Source organism: Dromaius novaehollandiae, chromosome 15 (assembly GCF_036370855.1).
Source record: "Dromaius novaehollandiae isolate bDroNov1 chromosome 15, bDroNov1.hap1, whole genome shotgun sequence".
Lineage (NCBI taxonomy): Eukaryota > Metazoa > Chordata > Aves > Casuariiformes > Dromaiidae > Dromaius > Dromaius novaehollandiae.
Genome location: NC_088112.1, coordinates 22,670,613 through 22,684,597, shown reverse-complemented (window position 1 = coordinate 22,684,597; position 13,985 = coordinate 22,670,613). Strand labels below are relative to the sequence as shown.

The window sequence follows — 13,985 nt, the reverse complement described above, 5'->3', positions numbered from 1 at the left end:
GATAACTCTCACTTGAGTAGAGGCACCGTTGTTTTCGTGGAGGTATTACATCTGGGCAAAGAGGCCCTCGGGGCAGCACGTGCTGCTGGCTGTGAGCTTCGTGCAGGGAGCCCCACGCCCGCAAGAGCCAGGGGCTCCCAGACACGTCTGCGCTGGTGTGGGCGTCCATCTGACTCGTGAAGGGCAGCTCCTGGTTCAAAAGCGGTGAAACACCAAGAGCACAGAGCAAAGGACTCCCCAGTGCTACCAGGAGTGCTACTTACTTCTTCAGCAAAAGATTTCCTTACATTAATGTGGAAAACAGCTGCAGAAAACTGGCCATTATTTCTAAGGCACTGTGGGACTCATATAGCAAAGTTCAGCAAACAGTGTCTATTTTGCCATTAGAGAGTGACCCCTTAATCACATCGAAAAGTAATCACTCACATGAGTAATCCTATTGACAGTTGGACTAGATGCTGCATCGTTATAATTTAGCAAATAACTACTCAGTTGTTTAGAATATAAATGCTTCAATTGTTGTAGAAATGGAAGGCATTTCTCTCTCTTTCATTAAAGAAAACACTATGTGAATTATCACTTAACATAGCCAGGATAAAGAAGATTTTAAGCAGCATAACACAATAAAAAGAATGAATCTTTTTCCACCAGTGTCAATGTGAAATTCCTAGTGAATATTTCCCATATTTTTTTCTTACCTGAATGGTAAACTCAAGCTGAATCTAAAACTTTTTTTGTTTTGTTTTTTCAAGATTAGACATCATCAGTGGTTTTGAACTTTGTTTTGAAATTGTGGTCTTGCAGAACTGTATGGACTTATATAACCCCACTTTAATCCTACTGTTAAATACAAAGCAAGAGCTTTCCTAGTTAGGAAAATAAAAGTTTCAAAGAACGCCAAATTGAAACGTTTCTTCTTTAAAAAAAAATTGTGCTAGTTGCAATTCATGGCATCATTTCCTGAGTTGCAAGAGTGTTAGTTTAAAAAGAAATCTCTGTAGTGGCACAGGAAGAAAAAGAAACTGTGAAGTCTTGACAAATTGATGGCTTCTTCCTTCCTCTAAATCTTTATAGATTAGCACATCTATTTTCTTTTCACAGATATGTTTGTTTGCACTATATCATCTAACCTAATCTGTAAGGGAAGTATATATATCCTAGAGCTATGGGGCCTTTATACTGTTGACTTGTCACCAAGAATAATGGAGGGGATAGGTAAGATAATTTCAACCATGTTAAAGGCTGAGAGGCAGCTGTACATATTTTGATAATAGGACACGCACAATGAATAAGTTGAAATTCTTACGTCACATATTTGCTGAAAACCCACCTTTTTATGTGCTTTTTCCTGTTTTTTCTCTGTTCCACCACTGAGTGAGGTCGCCTGGCATTGTTCTGGGACAGAATGACTTCCATAGCCACCCAGGGCTTGCCCAAAGGACCACCAACATGAAAACACATCGGGGTGCGAGCCTCTGGTTCACAAATAACGGCTTGGTCTAAGCAAAACAGAATTACATCAGGAGTTAAAATGGAGGTACAGGGGTGGTGCCTTGTACAACTCACATTTATTCTTGAAGTTCCCTATCTGAAGAAGTTTTTAGTCTTTGTGACTTGTGATGACTTTCCTTCCCTTTGGTTTGGGCTCATGTTTTGTTTGGCATGTTGTGTGCTTATCCTACTTTAAATGCTGATGAAATGTGCAAACTATTATCAGCAGTGCTTTATCTAAAGACATGGTAGCCCTCCTTGTGATAAATGTATCTCTCTTATTCTTTTACCGTCCAAAGATGCGCTTTTACATTACTGAGCTCTGGAGGGAATGGATGCTCTGGGTTTGACCATCTGCTTTGGTCACTTGCTCATCTGAGCCTTACTGAAGTTATCTCCTGTGGTTCTAGTCCGGAGCATTAATTAAGTAATCCTCGGTGTTATGGGAACTGTGCTTTACTGGATAGAGCAGAAAAAACTTTTTAACTTTGATCGTTCACAAACCAGACAGGATTTTTCAGAGCTAACGTCTCCTAAGACAGAAAAAGATGGATAAAAGACTTCTAAAACGAATACAAAGTGTCTTTTCAAGGCTAGCTAGTTTCTACTGAATTTTGAGGAAATAATTTCATCCTGATTTATGGATAAAGGAATGTTATAGTGGCTATTTTAAAGTTATCTAAGAGGTCACAGTAAGTTCTGCGATAATAGCAGCAGGAGTGATTCACCAAGCTGGAAGAGGATGGAGCTTTTCCTTTTTTACTGCAGATCTTAATGATGTGCATACATTATTGAACCTTCCCACAGTGATGCTGAGAGCTGAGGATGCTATTTGGACAACAGAGAGGTAGGAAACGTGTTGAAAGGCCCAAAGTTAAGTATGAATTGAATGGCAACAGGAGTCTAGGCGTGTTTTTCACCTCTCCAGAGCCAGTGCAATAATTTTGGACCCAGGTGGCTGGTTCCCCACAGTTCCTCCCTCTCCTGTAAATGAAATACAGGGTTCAGAATAGGGGGTAAGTCCACATTAGGGACCCATGTGACTTTTTTCATCACAAAGATACTTTTTCTGGGTAACGGCTGACTAGGGATTTATTTCTAGATCTAATGAAGAAGCTGGTCTCTGAAAGACTGCTCCTAGTCTTTGTTCTGTGACCAGACATTATGCAAGCAAGACTATGTTAGTTAACTGCTAATTCACACTCAAGCAGCAAAGGAGTCTTTTCTGCAGTCCTGCTGTTTTGCCAGATGTTCTCTTCTGTGATCTTGTATCTGCACATTTGATTCTTCCTTTCTAAGCATAATTGTTTGTAACTCTTTACTGGATTTCATCTTACTGATTTCAGACCACTTCTGCAATTGTCAAAATCATTTTGAATTCTGATCCTGTTCTCCAAAGGCTTGCAACCACTCCCAGCTTGCTGTCATCCACAAATTATATTAGTGCCTTCTCTATTCCAGCATCTGAGTCAGAACCGAGAGCACACTGTCAGCCTCCACTTCATCTGTCCTTTCAGCTTCACAGGTGACACTAATAACCACTCTTTGACTGGTGATTTTCAACACATTTCAACTCACTTTGCATTAATTTCATTTAGACCATGCTTTTCCAGTTTTGCTTATGAGAGTGGTGTATGGAATTGTGTCGAAAACCTTGCTACGTGAGATCTGTCAAAGCCAGTGCTTCCTCAGTGATGTGGTCATTCATCCCTTCTGTCCCTTCCCTCCCTCATGCTGTCTTCTCTCCCCTCCCACACAACTGCACATTAAGGCTGATTTTTTTTATTCTTGAGAAATTAATAAACTTACATTGGCAATTTCTCTTGGGCCAGCATCTTATCCTCTAGATGGTGACAACTTGATTGATGAATAAGAGATTCCAGTATCTTTGTAGCTGTCGAAGAGAGCTACGCTTTCTAAATGCATCCTTTAACATAGAAGTAGTGTTTGTCCTTCTGCAGGAGTTGGTCCTTATTCAGCCCTGTCTTCTTTACACTGTTGAAAACCTCTTTTCATTGAAATATACAACAAAACTATTGAGAAATAAGCCATTTACATTGCATTAGTGCACAGATTAGGGGCCCAATATTTTGCGTGCTGCAGAAATCTTCTGATATTCCTTGCTCTGGAAAACTTCTACATTAAGTAGACAAGGTAGATGATTGAAAGGGCTGCAGACAAACACATAGGGAGGTAAAGTGACTTACTGAAGGTCAGGTATAGATCAGTTGCACAAGGAAAATTAAAAATCAGTCTCTTCAAACCTCAGAATAAAACTTCACCATTGCTCTGGTGGCATTTTTTAAATAGACTATGGAAAGTACAGAAAAATGGAATTGTTTCCTTGAAAACATTCCAGATTGAAGAATAACTTGCAATTTCATAATTTCAAAGATCTTTTTTTATTAGCATTCACTAAAATCCCAATGGGAACTGAAACCTGAACTTTTTCACTTATTCTGTGTTTATACTTCCAATGTGGAAGTCAGCTATCAATATACTTGCCTCATAATGTTAGAAAAAAAAATAGTTGGAGAAAGCTGAATTTCATCTTCTTCCATAACTGTGGATACAAACAAAAGTGGTTATGAATCACTTCTTATTGATAGAAGGAATTTATTTGTCCATTTGTTTTACCGGAGTGTCTGCTGTAATTGAAGTTCTTGATTTATGATCTACAGGAGAGAACACTGGAGAAATCTGCTTTTGCAAGCAGCTTTTTTGAAGCTCTGAAAGGACTCAGTGGATTATATATCATACAGACCCTAATCGCTGCTAAGAACATAACCCGTACAAACACAAATGGACAAAATATCATGTACAGACCAGGGTCACTCACTAGTGGGCAGAGACATCGCTCCTGTCACACAGTTATATGGAAATGTGTCAGGTACAGTTGTTCAACAACCAGCTTATCAGAAACAGTCCTTTAGGTAATTCTACTAGAAATATAAACAGATCCAGGTTATTTGGAGAATGTTCAGCTTTTCTGAATCAGCATTACCTCCCAGAAACCTCTCTAACAAAATTGCAGTGCTGGTACAGTCCAACGTTTTAAATAAAAATAAGAAAATGAGGGTATCAAGCCAAACATTAACCACAGCTTTCTGAACACTCACCCAGGGCTCTCTGCTGAAGCGTGATGGAGTTCGAAGGCGCGGAGGAAAAGACGCTCTGATTTGTGCTGGATGGCCCAAAGAGAGACCCGCCAGGACTGCTCACCCGTTCCTGCAGCTTTCTTCTCTTATGCTCAGATCCAACTTGCTACAGATTTCTCAAAGGCAGAAGTCTCACTGAAATTAAGATGAGTTTAAATTATCTTCATGTCTACTAAAGAGTCCTGCATTTAAAATATTATAATATTTATAGCAAGATTTTATTGAAAATGCAGGAAAAAAAGCTGCTTTCATCTTTATCTTGTTGTGTATTATTGATGAGGCAAGCGTACAGCACTAGGGCAGTTCCTGGAGGCTGAGCTCACGCTCATCACAAGGGCACGGCTCCTGCACAGGGCCTGACAAATGGCACTGCTCACTTCTGTTTGACATTCAATTCCTTCAGTTGCTAAAGTGATTTCTGACATACCTCAGCTCCTGGCATTCCCAGAGCTGGTTTGGATTACAGGCCCCCAGAAACAGGTGTACAGATGCACTCATCTCTCATAAATCTTGCTTGTTTGGGGTATTTCTGGGGACTCTTCACTCTGGCATTGCTGAAGGTGGACTCTCTCATGCTTTGCCTATTATCTTTTTATTTTACTTTCTTCCTAGTTTTTTTTTTCCTAATAGAAACTTTAGGTAGCTTATCCTTTACCATAGAGAGTAGAATTTCTCTCTTCTGCTATCCTCTGGACTGCACCACTCTTCACTCCCTTATTCTTGGAGTTAGATTACAAAATGCAAATATGCCAGACAGGAACTTTCCTATTCTCCGAGACCTTCTCTGCCTCTAGGTCCATTGTATTCCTTAAATAGCACAGCTTTTCCTGCATGAGCAGGTTTTTCTGAAATTAAGAGCCTTTTTGAGAGTGCTGCAACACTTTATTAATCATATATCATAAGGAGTATTTATCGTACACACAGCTTAGCAAACTCATTTTTCAGCTTGCTGTTGGCTTTTCCTAAAGCCCGCACATGGTATGTCGGTAGTGAGGCCGTGGGTCCACTAGTGGGGTTTGCTCTCAGTTACTGCCTCACTCTTCCTCTTCCCCCTTTAATCAGCTTTAGGATTAGGAGTATTACAAGGCAGCAACAGAGTATGTCTTGTCTGTCTGGACTTTTTTTTTACTGAAAATGGTAAAACTGTTTTTCTAAAGAAAAGAAAAAGGTGTGCAAGTACACCAAATGCATGCATTCCTTTTGCAGACGCATACTATCTAGTGAATATCTGCCTTATAAATACATAGTAACAATCAGTTTTCAGATTTAACTTACACAGTAAGTAACAGAAAATGAAGCTCTTCCTCATTATTGGCCTCGTGCCTATATTTGTGTTATCCAGTTGGCTGTAGTTAACCATAGTCGTAGGTTAGATGCTGCCCCAGAAATGAGACACATACAATATACAAAATTTCTATGGGATCGAAGAGTTTGTATGCTAAAATTTCTCCTCTACAGCCTGAACTCTTTATTCAATCTACAGCTAGGATAGGAAGTTTTATCATTTGGGATTCCCTGAGGATGCAGTCTGGGGAGTCTAACCCGTAGAAGATGGAGCAGACAGAAGGCAGCCGAACTGTGATTTCCATGAGGCATTTTGGAGTCTAAATATTTCCCTTTTCAGGCTGTAGATCTTACAATAAAAAAGAAAGTATGTTTTGCAGAAACTCTTTCTATGGTAAAACAGTATTCACTTGAAAATCCAATTCGTCATTGAAAGAATCTTGACATAAAAAGTTTTAATTAGTCTTGTGAGGAATTTTGCAGGAGATTGTTCACTAAGTCCTGGGCCAGCAAAGTCATTTGGGTCTTTCATTTGACTTGAGTGGGAGTTCAAGCAAATCCTCTGTAACAAAAATAGCTGGAATCAATACTTGGACTTCATCTCACAGAATGGAAAGTGTGATAATGAGTTAACTGCTATTTTGGCTTCTGATATGCTCTCTACATTACCAGAACTGATGAAGCATTTTATGGGAGAAGAGAGAAAAAAAACAACAAATTAGGGAGTATTCCCCTAGGGTGATGAGTACATGCAGTGTGATAAAATACTATTATCAATCTCAGCTGGAGGCAAATAATGGATTCACAGTAGAAAAAAACATGCAAAGATACCCCAGCCACTTGGAAAAAATGTCCTAAACATAAAAGCAAAAAGTTACAAATGTTACATAAGGGCTTGTGTCTAATGGCCCAAAATATGGCCTACTATTGAACAGTTTTGCATGCAATTACTTTACTATATTAAAAAAAGCAATTAAAATGAAAATATTTACAGTATTTAACAGATTGCTTATTTACATGCATGTAATTGTATTTTGCTTCCCTAGATGCTCTCAGCTGGCTGTAATGTTTTCCATTTTCCATACGTATTGCTGTCCCGTAGCTGTTTGCTGTTACCCATGGGTGCGCGGGGAGAGGGATTCCTGCACCGCCTTGCGTGGAGCATCACCACGGTCCTGCCGAGCGCGAGGTCCCAGCTCGCTTTATTGGCACAAAGGGAACGAAACTGCCTCCTGCCTGGTAATTCAGCACACCAGGAATAAGTCTCCTATCAGAATGAACATTCACCTCATGAGTACCACAAGCCTCTGGAGCCAAAGCCATTTCGCTGTGGTTATACCCAAGCACGTACAACCAGGAGAGTGGGGATGTGCTGGAGATGCATTACGTACAAACCGGCTGTGTTTATTTCTGGAGAGCAGGCGACTGCAGGAAGACTGGCCATAAGATGAGGTTTCTGGGATGCTGTGATAGTTTTTGGCTGAGCATGTATAATTAATTTAATCTTAAATCAATTTACAATATAAATAATGAAGCACCTGTTAATGGGCTTTTGGCTGGTCAAGTGTCAAGCCAGATTGCACAACACAGAAAGAATCAAGAGGAACAACTTGCCTGGTTACATAACTTTTTGTAGAACATAAATAAATTATTCCCTCTTACTGGCAACTGTTTTATACTGTTCTAAGATTTCTGAAGTTAACTTCCTTGTAATTTAACATATGCCAGCAGTTTAAAAGCAGTCTCATCCGCTTAAGAAAAAGCACCTAATTTATGCACTGCTTTTAACTTTTAATAAAAGAGCATGCTTGTGAACTCTGAAAAAGAGAAATAGTTGAGAATTAAATTTATGTTTTCTACCAACTTTGGAGATTAACAGCTACTAAGAGAAGGCTAGCAGGAGTTAACTGCGTCTGCAAAACGCTGAGAGTCCTGCAGTACTGCTTGGAGCTTTTTATGTAATTGTATGAACTGTTTTCCCTTATAAAGGCACTGGATAAGCTCTTTCTTCACTCTCATTAAAATATCACCACGTATTTTCATCTGAATTTCCCATACTGCCTGGGAATTTTGATGCATTTCTGCTCTGGAATGAGGCTACTAATAATACTGCTATGTGCTCTGGCTGTTGTGCCTCTGCACTGAATTATGTATTTCCTAATTGCTGAGACAATGTGGAGAGTTTTAGCACTGTTGCATCCATTAAAATCAACCACGACTATACTGGTAAAGCTCTCCATAATACTTTCAAAATTGTAATTTGCTCATGAGTCTTGCTAACAAGTTTTCTCTAGCCCAAGAATATGAATGAAACCAAGAACATCTGTTCAGCAAATAGATTTATCTCCTTTATTCCCCTTCTCTGCCTTTATTTCCGTGATGTACTCATCACCATGTTCCACCTTTGAAACAGACTGAGGACTTCACTAGGAGAAAAAGCTGGCAAATTTAGGGACTGCGATTTTTTGCTAGCCAAACCGCTGGTGGCATGCGCTTTGTGACTCCAGCCTGTTAGCCCCCAACCAAGGTTCTCACGTGACAGCCCACAGGAGGAGCGGCCAGGCTGAAATAAACCTCATGTTTTGATCTCCAGAATGGTGTTACAACCTGCCCAGGCTTAGGAGGTTTGGTGCAGTTTCTCACATGCAAGGAGGGGTCTCGGAGAACACCTCTGCCAACCTTTTTATTGGAAGAGCTACAGCTCTAGGAGATAAAGGATTTCACAGGCCCCAAGCAGCCTGTGCCGGAGACCAGAACTGGCCTGCAGACCAGTTCTGAAAAGCAATATTCAGCTATTTCAGTGCTTACCTTTCATGTAGATTTGTGCTTGAGTTTTAAAGGGTGTGGACTAGTTCAGCATTAATTGGACTAGCCAGAGAGCACAAGTGCTGGATGCTGTGGTGTCTTTGGGCTGCGCCTGTGGTACTTCCAGGCAGGCAGGCATTTTTTTTGTTTCAATGTACATCTGATGCAGCCTGCTCTTGCATTAACTGTATAGCGCATCCTAAGTGAGATTTTCAAAGCTAAAGGTTTCTCTACCCAGTTCCCACTGGAAAATTCCTTCCTTTCTGCACTGTGGTTGGCATCTTGGCTGCATTCAAAGCGATAGTTACCATTGCCATTTACAGATTTCCCTAAATCTAACACAGAAAAAATTGTTTTTGATTCCTCCTCAGAAAGAAGCTGCTTCTGTTAAATGTAATGCTATTAAAACAAACAAACAAAGCGCAAAAAATTCCTATGTTATTTCACAACAGGGAATATTGTCTTCTGCATTATTAAAATTCCAATTCAGTGGGTTTTTTTAAGCAAATACAGTATTTTTCTAATGATAGAATTTACAACAGGACTAAACAAGGCTGTCCAGAAAGTAAGTTTACCTCTGAGTATCCACAAACAGCTCAGTTAAATAGTGCTGCTACTGACTTTTCCTTCTCATTTCTAAATACAGGCAAGCATCTTATAATGAATGTCTCTGTGCCCAGTCATCGCATAGTTGCAGCATCAGGAAAAGAATAGGGAGCTTTTACCATTTTCCTGGGTAAGATAAATAATGATTAAGTGGTAGGTTTCTCATCTGAAGATGGATTGAGTAATAGAAGCTTTTCTCTCTTAAATTTCTGTTTTCAGATGGCTGAGAAGCAATTTCAAGCAACAGGGAAGTTCTGACCTGGTAGCGTTCATCACTTTGTTTCTAGTAGAGAAATTAGTCATGATGTAAGTAAATAATGGAGGGAGGGTAAACGGCAGTGATGCAGTATTTTTCTTCATCTTTTGATTACTGCATTGCAAAAGTCATTGCCATGGAGAAGTGCAATCTGCAGCATGGTAGCTTTCCCCTGCAAAAAGATGCAGTGTGACTAGCAAGGAGATTGTTCTGTGCACACCTGCCTGCTTTTGTAACCAGAATACCCGCCTGGTTTAATAAACAGATCTTTTAGCAGCTTCTCGAAGGCTTTTCCCTCCAGTCACCCTCACCCCCACTCCTTTTGAAGAAGGCTTCTTTCTCAACTCCCTTCTAGTTTCCTTTAGACTGCAAAGTCCAGAAGCACAAAATCACTATGACTGCAGTAGTGCTTGGCTGGGAATTTATAAATTTATTCTTTTTTCTAATCTGGTTTTGCAGGTTAAAGAGATTGGACTGCACCATATAAATGGTCAAGTTTCAGGATGCCTCTCTGAATCAAACTCATTGTAAGCTTAGAATTAAAAGTATTAAACCCGCATATTGCTTTTATTGAGGGGAAACCACCCCCCCAGTAGTATGTCCATAATTTCCCATGCGCTTTTGAGGTACCAATAAATTACTCTTAATATTAATATTTGTTTGAAGATTGACAACTGATGGGGAGAGATGGGACCCACCTCACTAAGCGGGACACGCATGTCTTTGCCAACAGGTTGGCCAGCCTGGTAAGGAGGGCTTTAAACTGGGAAAGATGGGGGAAGGGGGGAGTTACAGAGACAGGGTAGTCAGCAAAACGCGGCTCAAGTCGGGATGCCTCCAGCGGGTGCACACAGCCGGGGAAGCGCCTATGGGACGTGACTACGGAGGAGCCTCTCGCAGCCCTGGGAAACTTGTGTGCTCAGTCACCTCTCTGAAGTGCCTGCACACCAGTGCGCGCAGCATGGGGAATAAACAGGAAGAACTAGACATCTGTGTGCAATCGCAGGGCCATGATCTCACTGCAATTACAGAGACGTGGTGGGATAGCTCGCATGGCTGGAATGCTGCCATGGATGGCTACGTGCTGTTTAGGAAAGACAGGCCAAGAAAATGAGGTGATGGAGTTGCTCTTTATGTGAGAGAGCAACTGGAATGTACTGAGCTCTGCCTGGGGGTGGATGAAGAGCAAGTTGAGAGTTTATGGGTAAGGATTAAAGGGCAGGCTAACAGGGGTAACACTGTTGTGGGTGTTTACTACAGGCCACCTGATCAGGACGAGGAAGTGGATGAGGCCTTCTGCAGACAGCTGAAGTAGCCTCATGATCACAGGCCCTGGTTCTCGAGGGGGACTTCAGCCACCCTGATATCTGCTAGAAAGACAACACAGCTGGGCACGAACAGTCCAGGAGGTTCCTGCAGAGCACTGATGGTAACTTTCTGGCACAGGTGGTGGAGGAGCCAACAAGGAGAGGTGTGCTGCTGGCCCTTGTACTAACAAACAACGAAGCACTAGTTGGAGACGTGAAGGTTGGGGGCAGCCCAAAATATCTGAAGGGAGGGTGTCAAGAGGATGGGGCCAGGCTGTTTTCAGTGGTGCCCAGTGACAGGACAAGAGGCAACGGGCACAAACTGAAACACAGGAAGTTCCATCTGAATATGAGGAAAAACTTCTTTACTGTGAGGGTGACAGAGCACTGGAACAGGTTGCCCAGAGAGGTTGTGGAGTCTTCTTCCCCGGAGATATTCAAAACCCACCTGGACACGATCCTGTGCAACATGCTCTAGGTGACCCTGCTTGAGCAGAGAGTTGGCCTAGATGATCTCCAGAGGTGCCTTCCAACCTCAGCCATTCTGTGATTCTGTGATTTACTGCGTTGTTCTTCCATACCTGCTCTTTGCTTTTATTAATGGAAAGCGTGTCCCCTGCCTACCGTGACTGCTACCAGTGCAGATTTCATAGGAGGAGAGAGCAAAACAAAACAAAAGTTCTGTGGTTTTCAGGTTGAGATGACTGAATTTTATATACGTATGGGATTTTTTTGGTCTAGATTACAGCTATCTGTCACCTCATAAAAGATATGTTATAAAACTATTTTTTGGTCCCTGCACAGAACTGAATGGAATTTTCTTGCAGCGTTTAAGATCTGTCACATACTACCTTTTAGTTTAGCTTATTTTTCATTTCAAGGCCATAGGAAAAATTACTTTTGCTGCTCATTCCATTTCATATTCATTCATCATTTTCACATGATAACTACGCAGAGAAGTGTCATGTGTTAATCAGCTCAGCCACACTGAAAGCTGCCAAAGCTGAAAATCAATTTTTTTCTCTGAATCAGAAACTAGTAAGTGTTTTTTATCACTCTTCAAGAAAGTGAAAAGTAGCACTGGCTCAAAAACTGTGTTTTTTTCATTCCTAAGTTCTTGAGATTTCAGAAAGTTTCCTTGTTCATATTGAATTAAAATCATGCACTTTTGAAGGTTTCCTTACAAAAAACAAAGCAAATGAAGATGTTCAACGTATAGTCAATAGCACGTTTCTGAGGTCAGTAAAACATGTTTCTATAAATTGATTCTTTCCATATTCAGCACTAGCCAGCTTGAGTCTCCCTGGACTATTCAGAATCTGTTCTTGGGGGTTATGTACATCTTGTATGTGTAATGGATTTGCATAGAAATTCTTCATTTACACATTAATATGAACTGAATTCATGGTCCATTCAGTTCTTATACCTGGGTAGAATTTTTTGCGGCTGCATCTCTACAGGCCAAAGGAGGCAACTCTCTGTCCAGAGGAAGGGGAGTGTTATGTTAAATGTTAAGTGATCCCCTTTTCAATAATTCTATTTTCAGTTTTAAAAGATTATTAATAATAAGGCAGTATCTGTTTAGAAACAAGGTGCATGGTAGAAACATGTAGGAATACATGTGTATATGTAAAAGAGAAACAAATTTCTCTAAATCAGTAAAACTTTCTTAATACATCAAGTGGTAAATGTTGGATTGTGGATGTAATCAGAGTAGTTCTACTATTTTAGTCCTTATACTAAAACCCCTGTGAAGGGTTCCTCCTCTGCTCAATTAGTTAAGATTATTTTGGGGAAAAGATGAGGCCTGAGTTCTTGCATACTTGCTGCCATGAATTCCCAAGTACCATTGAAACTTTTTCCCTCTAAAACCAGCACAGCTGTTTTTTGACTGCACAGCTACAACAAGACTGTATCTTTGTTTCATTCAGCACAATGAGACATCCTGGGTAGGTCAATTAATGGAATAAAACGGACATTACTAAATCTTTGGGCGCTGGCTACAGGCTAAGCTTTTATTCAGCTTACCCTCCTGGTACCTTAGATAGCTGTAGCAAAGAGAAGTCTCAGATTTTGAGAGGACAGCTCTGGCTTTTCGATGAGAGCTTTGAATGATTATCGATTTGTATGCTCACCCCAAACAGAGCAAACCCATTCTTGCTGCCTTGCTTTTCAGTATACACAATGTCAAGCTTTCATCCAAAAATTCCTTTAAAATTTCAGACTATTTAACAAAACGCCACTGGAAAACAGGAACTATTGATTTGAAATTCATTAAGCCTTCCGCACTGACATTTCAGTTCTGGCCTCTTGCTACTGCTCTCCCCATGCCTCACTCGTGCGGGGGACGAGCTCTGTTGAGGAGCTATATTTCTGACTGTGCACCACAGCTTATTCTGTCCGAGCAGCAATGCTGTGCCATGGAAGAACAGTCCAGCTGGGACTGTTAGAAGCTGGACTTACAGAAGACATAGGGGCATGGTGGATCTGAGTTACAGCTTTAATCATCTAGCAGCACAATTTGTTATATGTCCTGACTACTAAAAAATTAGCCTTCACAGATACCAGCTTCAAGCTGAATTGAAATGTTCATGGTAGAAATAGTAAGTACTACAGTAGGTTAATGACAATATTTTGTATACTTAGTAAAACAAGGAGTTAACAGTTCTTTTGTAATAAAAAGAGGTAGCTAACAGCATAGTGAGACTTCTTTTATTTAGTCTTGTAAAGCAGGGATAGTTCAGCTGGAGAATTTGAAATTGCAGTGGTATGTTATCAGTGTCAAACAGGAATCAAGACCAGTAAACAACTCCTGCTACTCACTTACTGGTAGTCATCCTTTATATGTATATATAGCTCCATAAAGATACACAACGCTTTGCAAACAATTAGGACAATACCATCTACATCTTTCAGTATGTTTGGTGAGAATTTGGCTGTATTGGCTCTTTTGTTGTGGTTGTGGGAGGGAGGGAAGGAGGAATCCTCCATCTTCATTTTCCAAGTTATTCTTTCAGCTCTTACTGCCAGCAACAGAGAGATGAAGGCTGATTGTCCCTGAACTCATTTAGAAATTGG

At 40.7% G+C, this 13,985-nt stretch overlaps 1 long non-coding RNA gene across 1 annotated transcript in view; it reads left to right on the top strand.

Moving 5' to 3' along the window:
• Positions 1 to 10,310, top strand: part of LOC112994052 (uncharacterized) — a 35,025-nt gene extending 24,715 nt beyond the window's left edge. The window contains exons 8-11 of the long non-coding RNA XR_003261839.2: positions 4,615 to 9,474; positions 9,564 to 9,650; positions 10,060 to 10,127; positions 10,267 to 10,310. This is a non-coding gene — a long non-coding RNA (uncharacterized LOC112994052). The remainder of the gene's footprint in view (positions 1 to 4,614; positions 9,475 to 9,563; positions 9,651 to 10,059; positions 10,128 to 10,266) is intronic.
• The last annotated feature ends 3,675 nt before the right edge of the window (positions 10,311 to 13,985 follow it).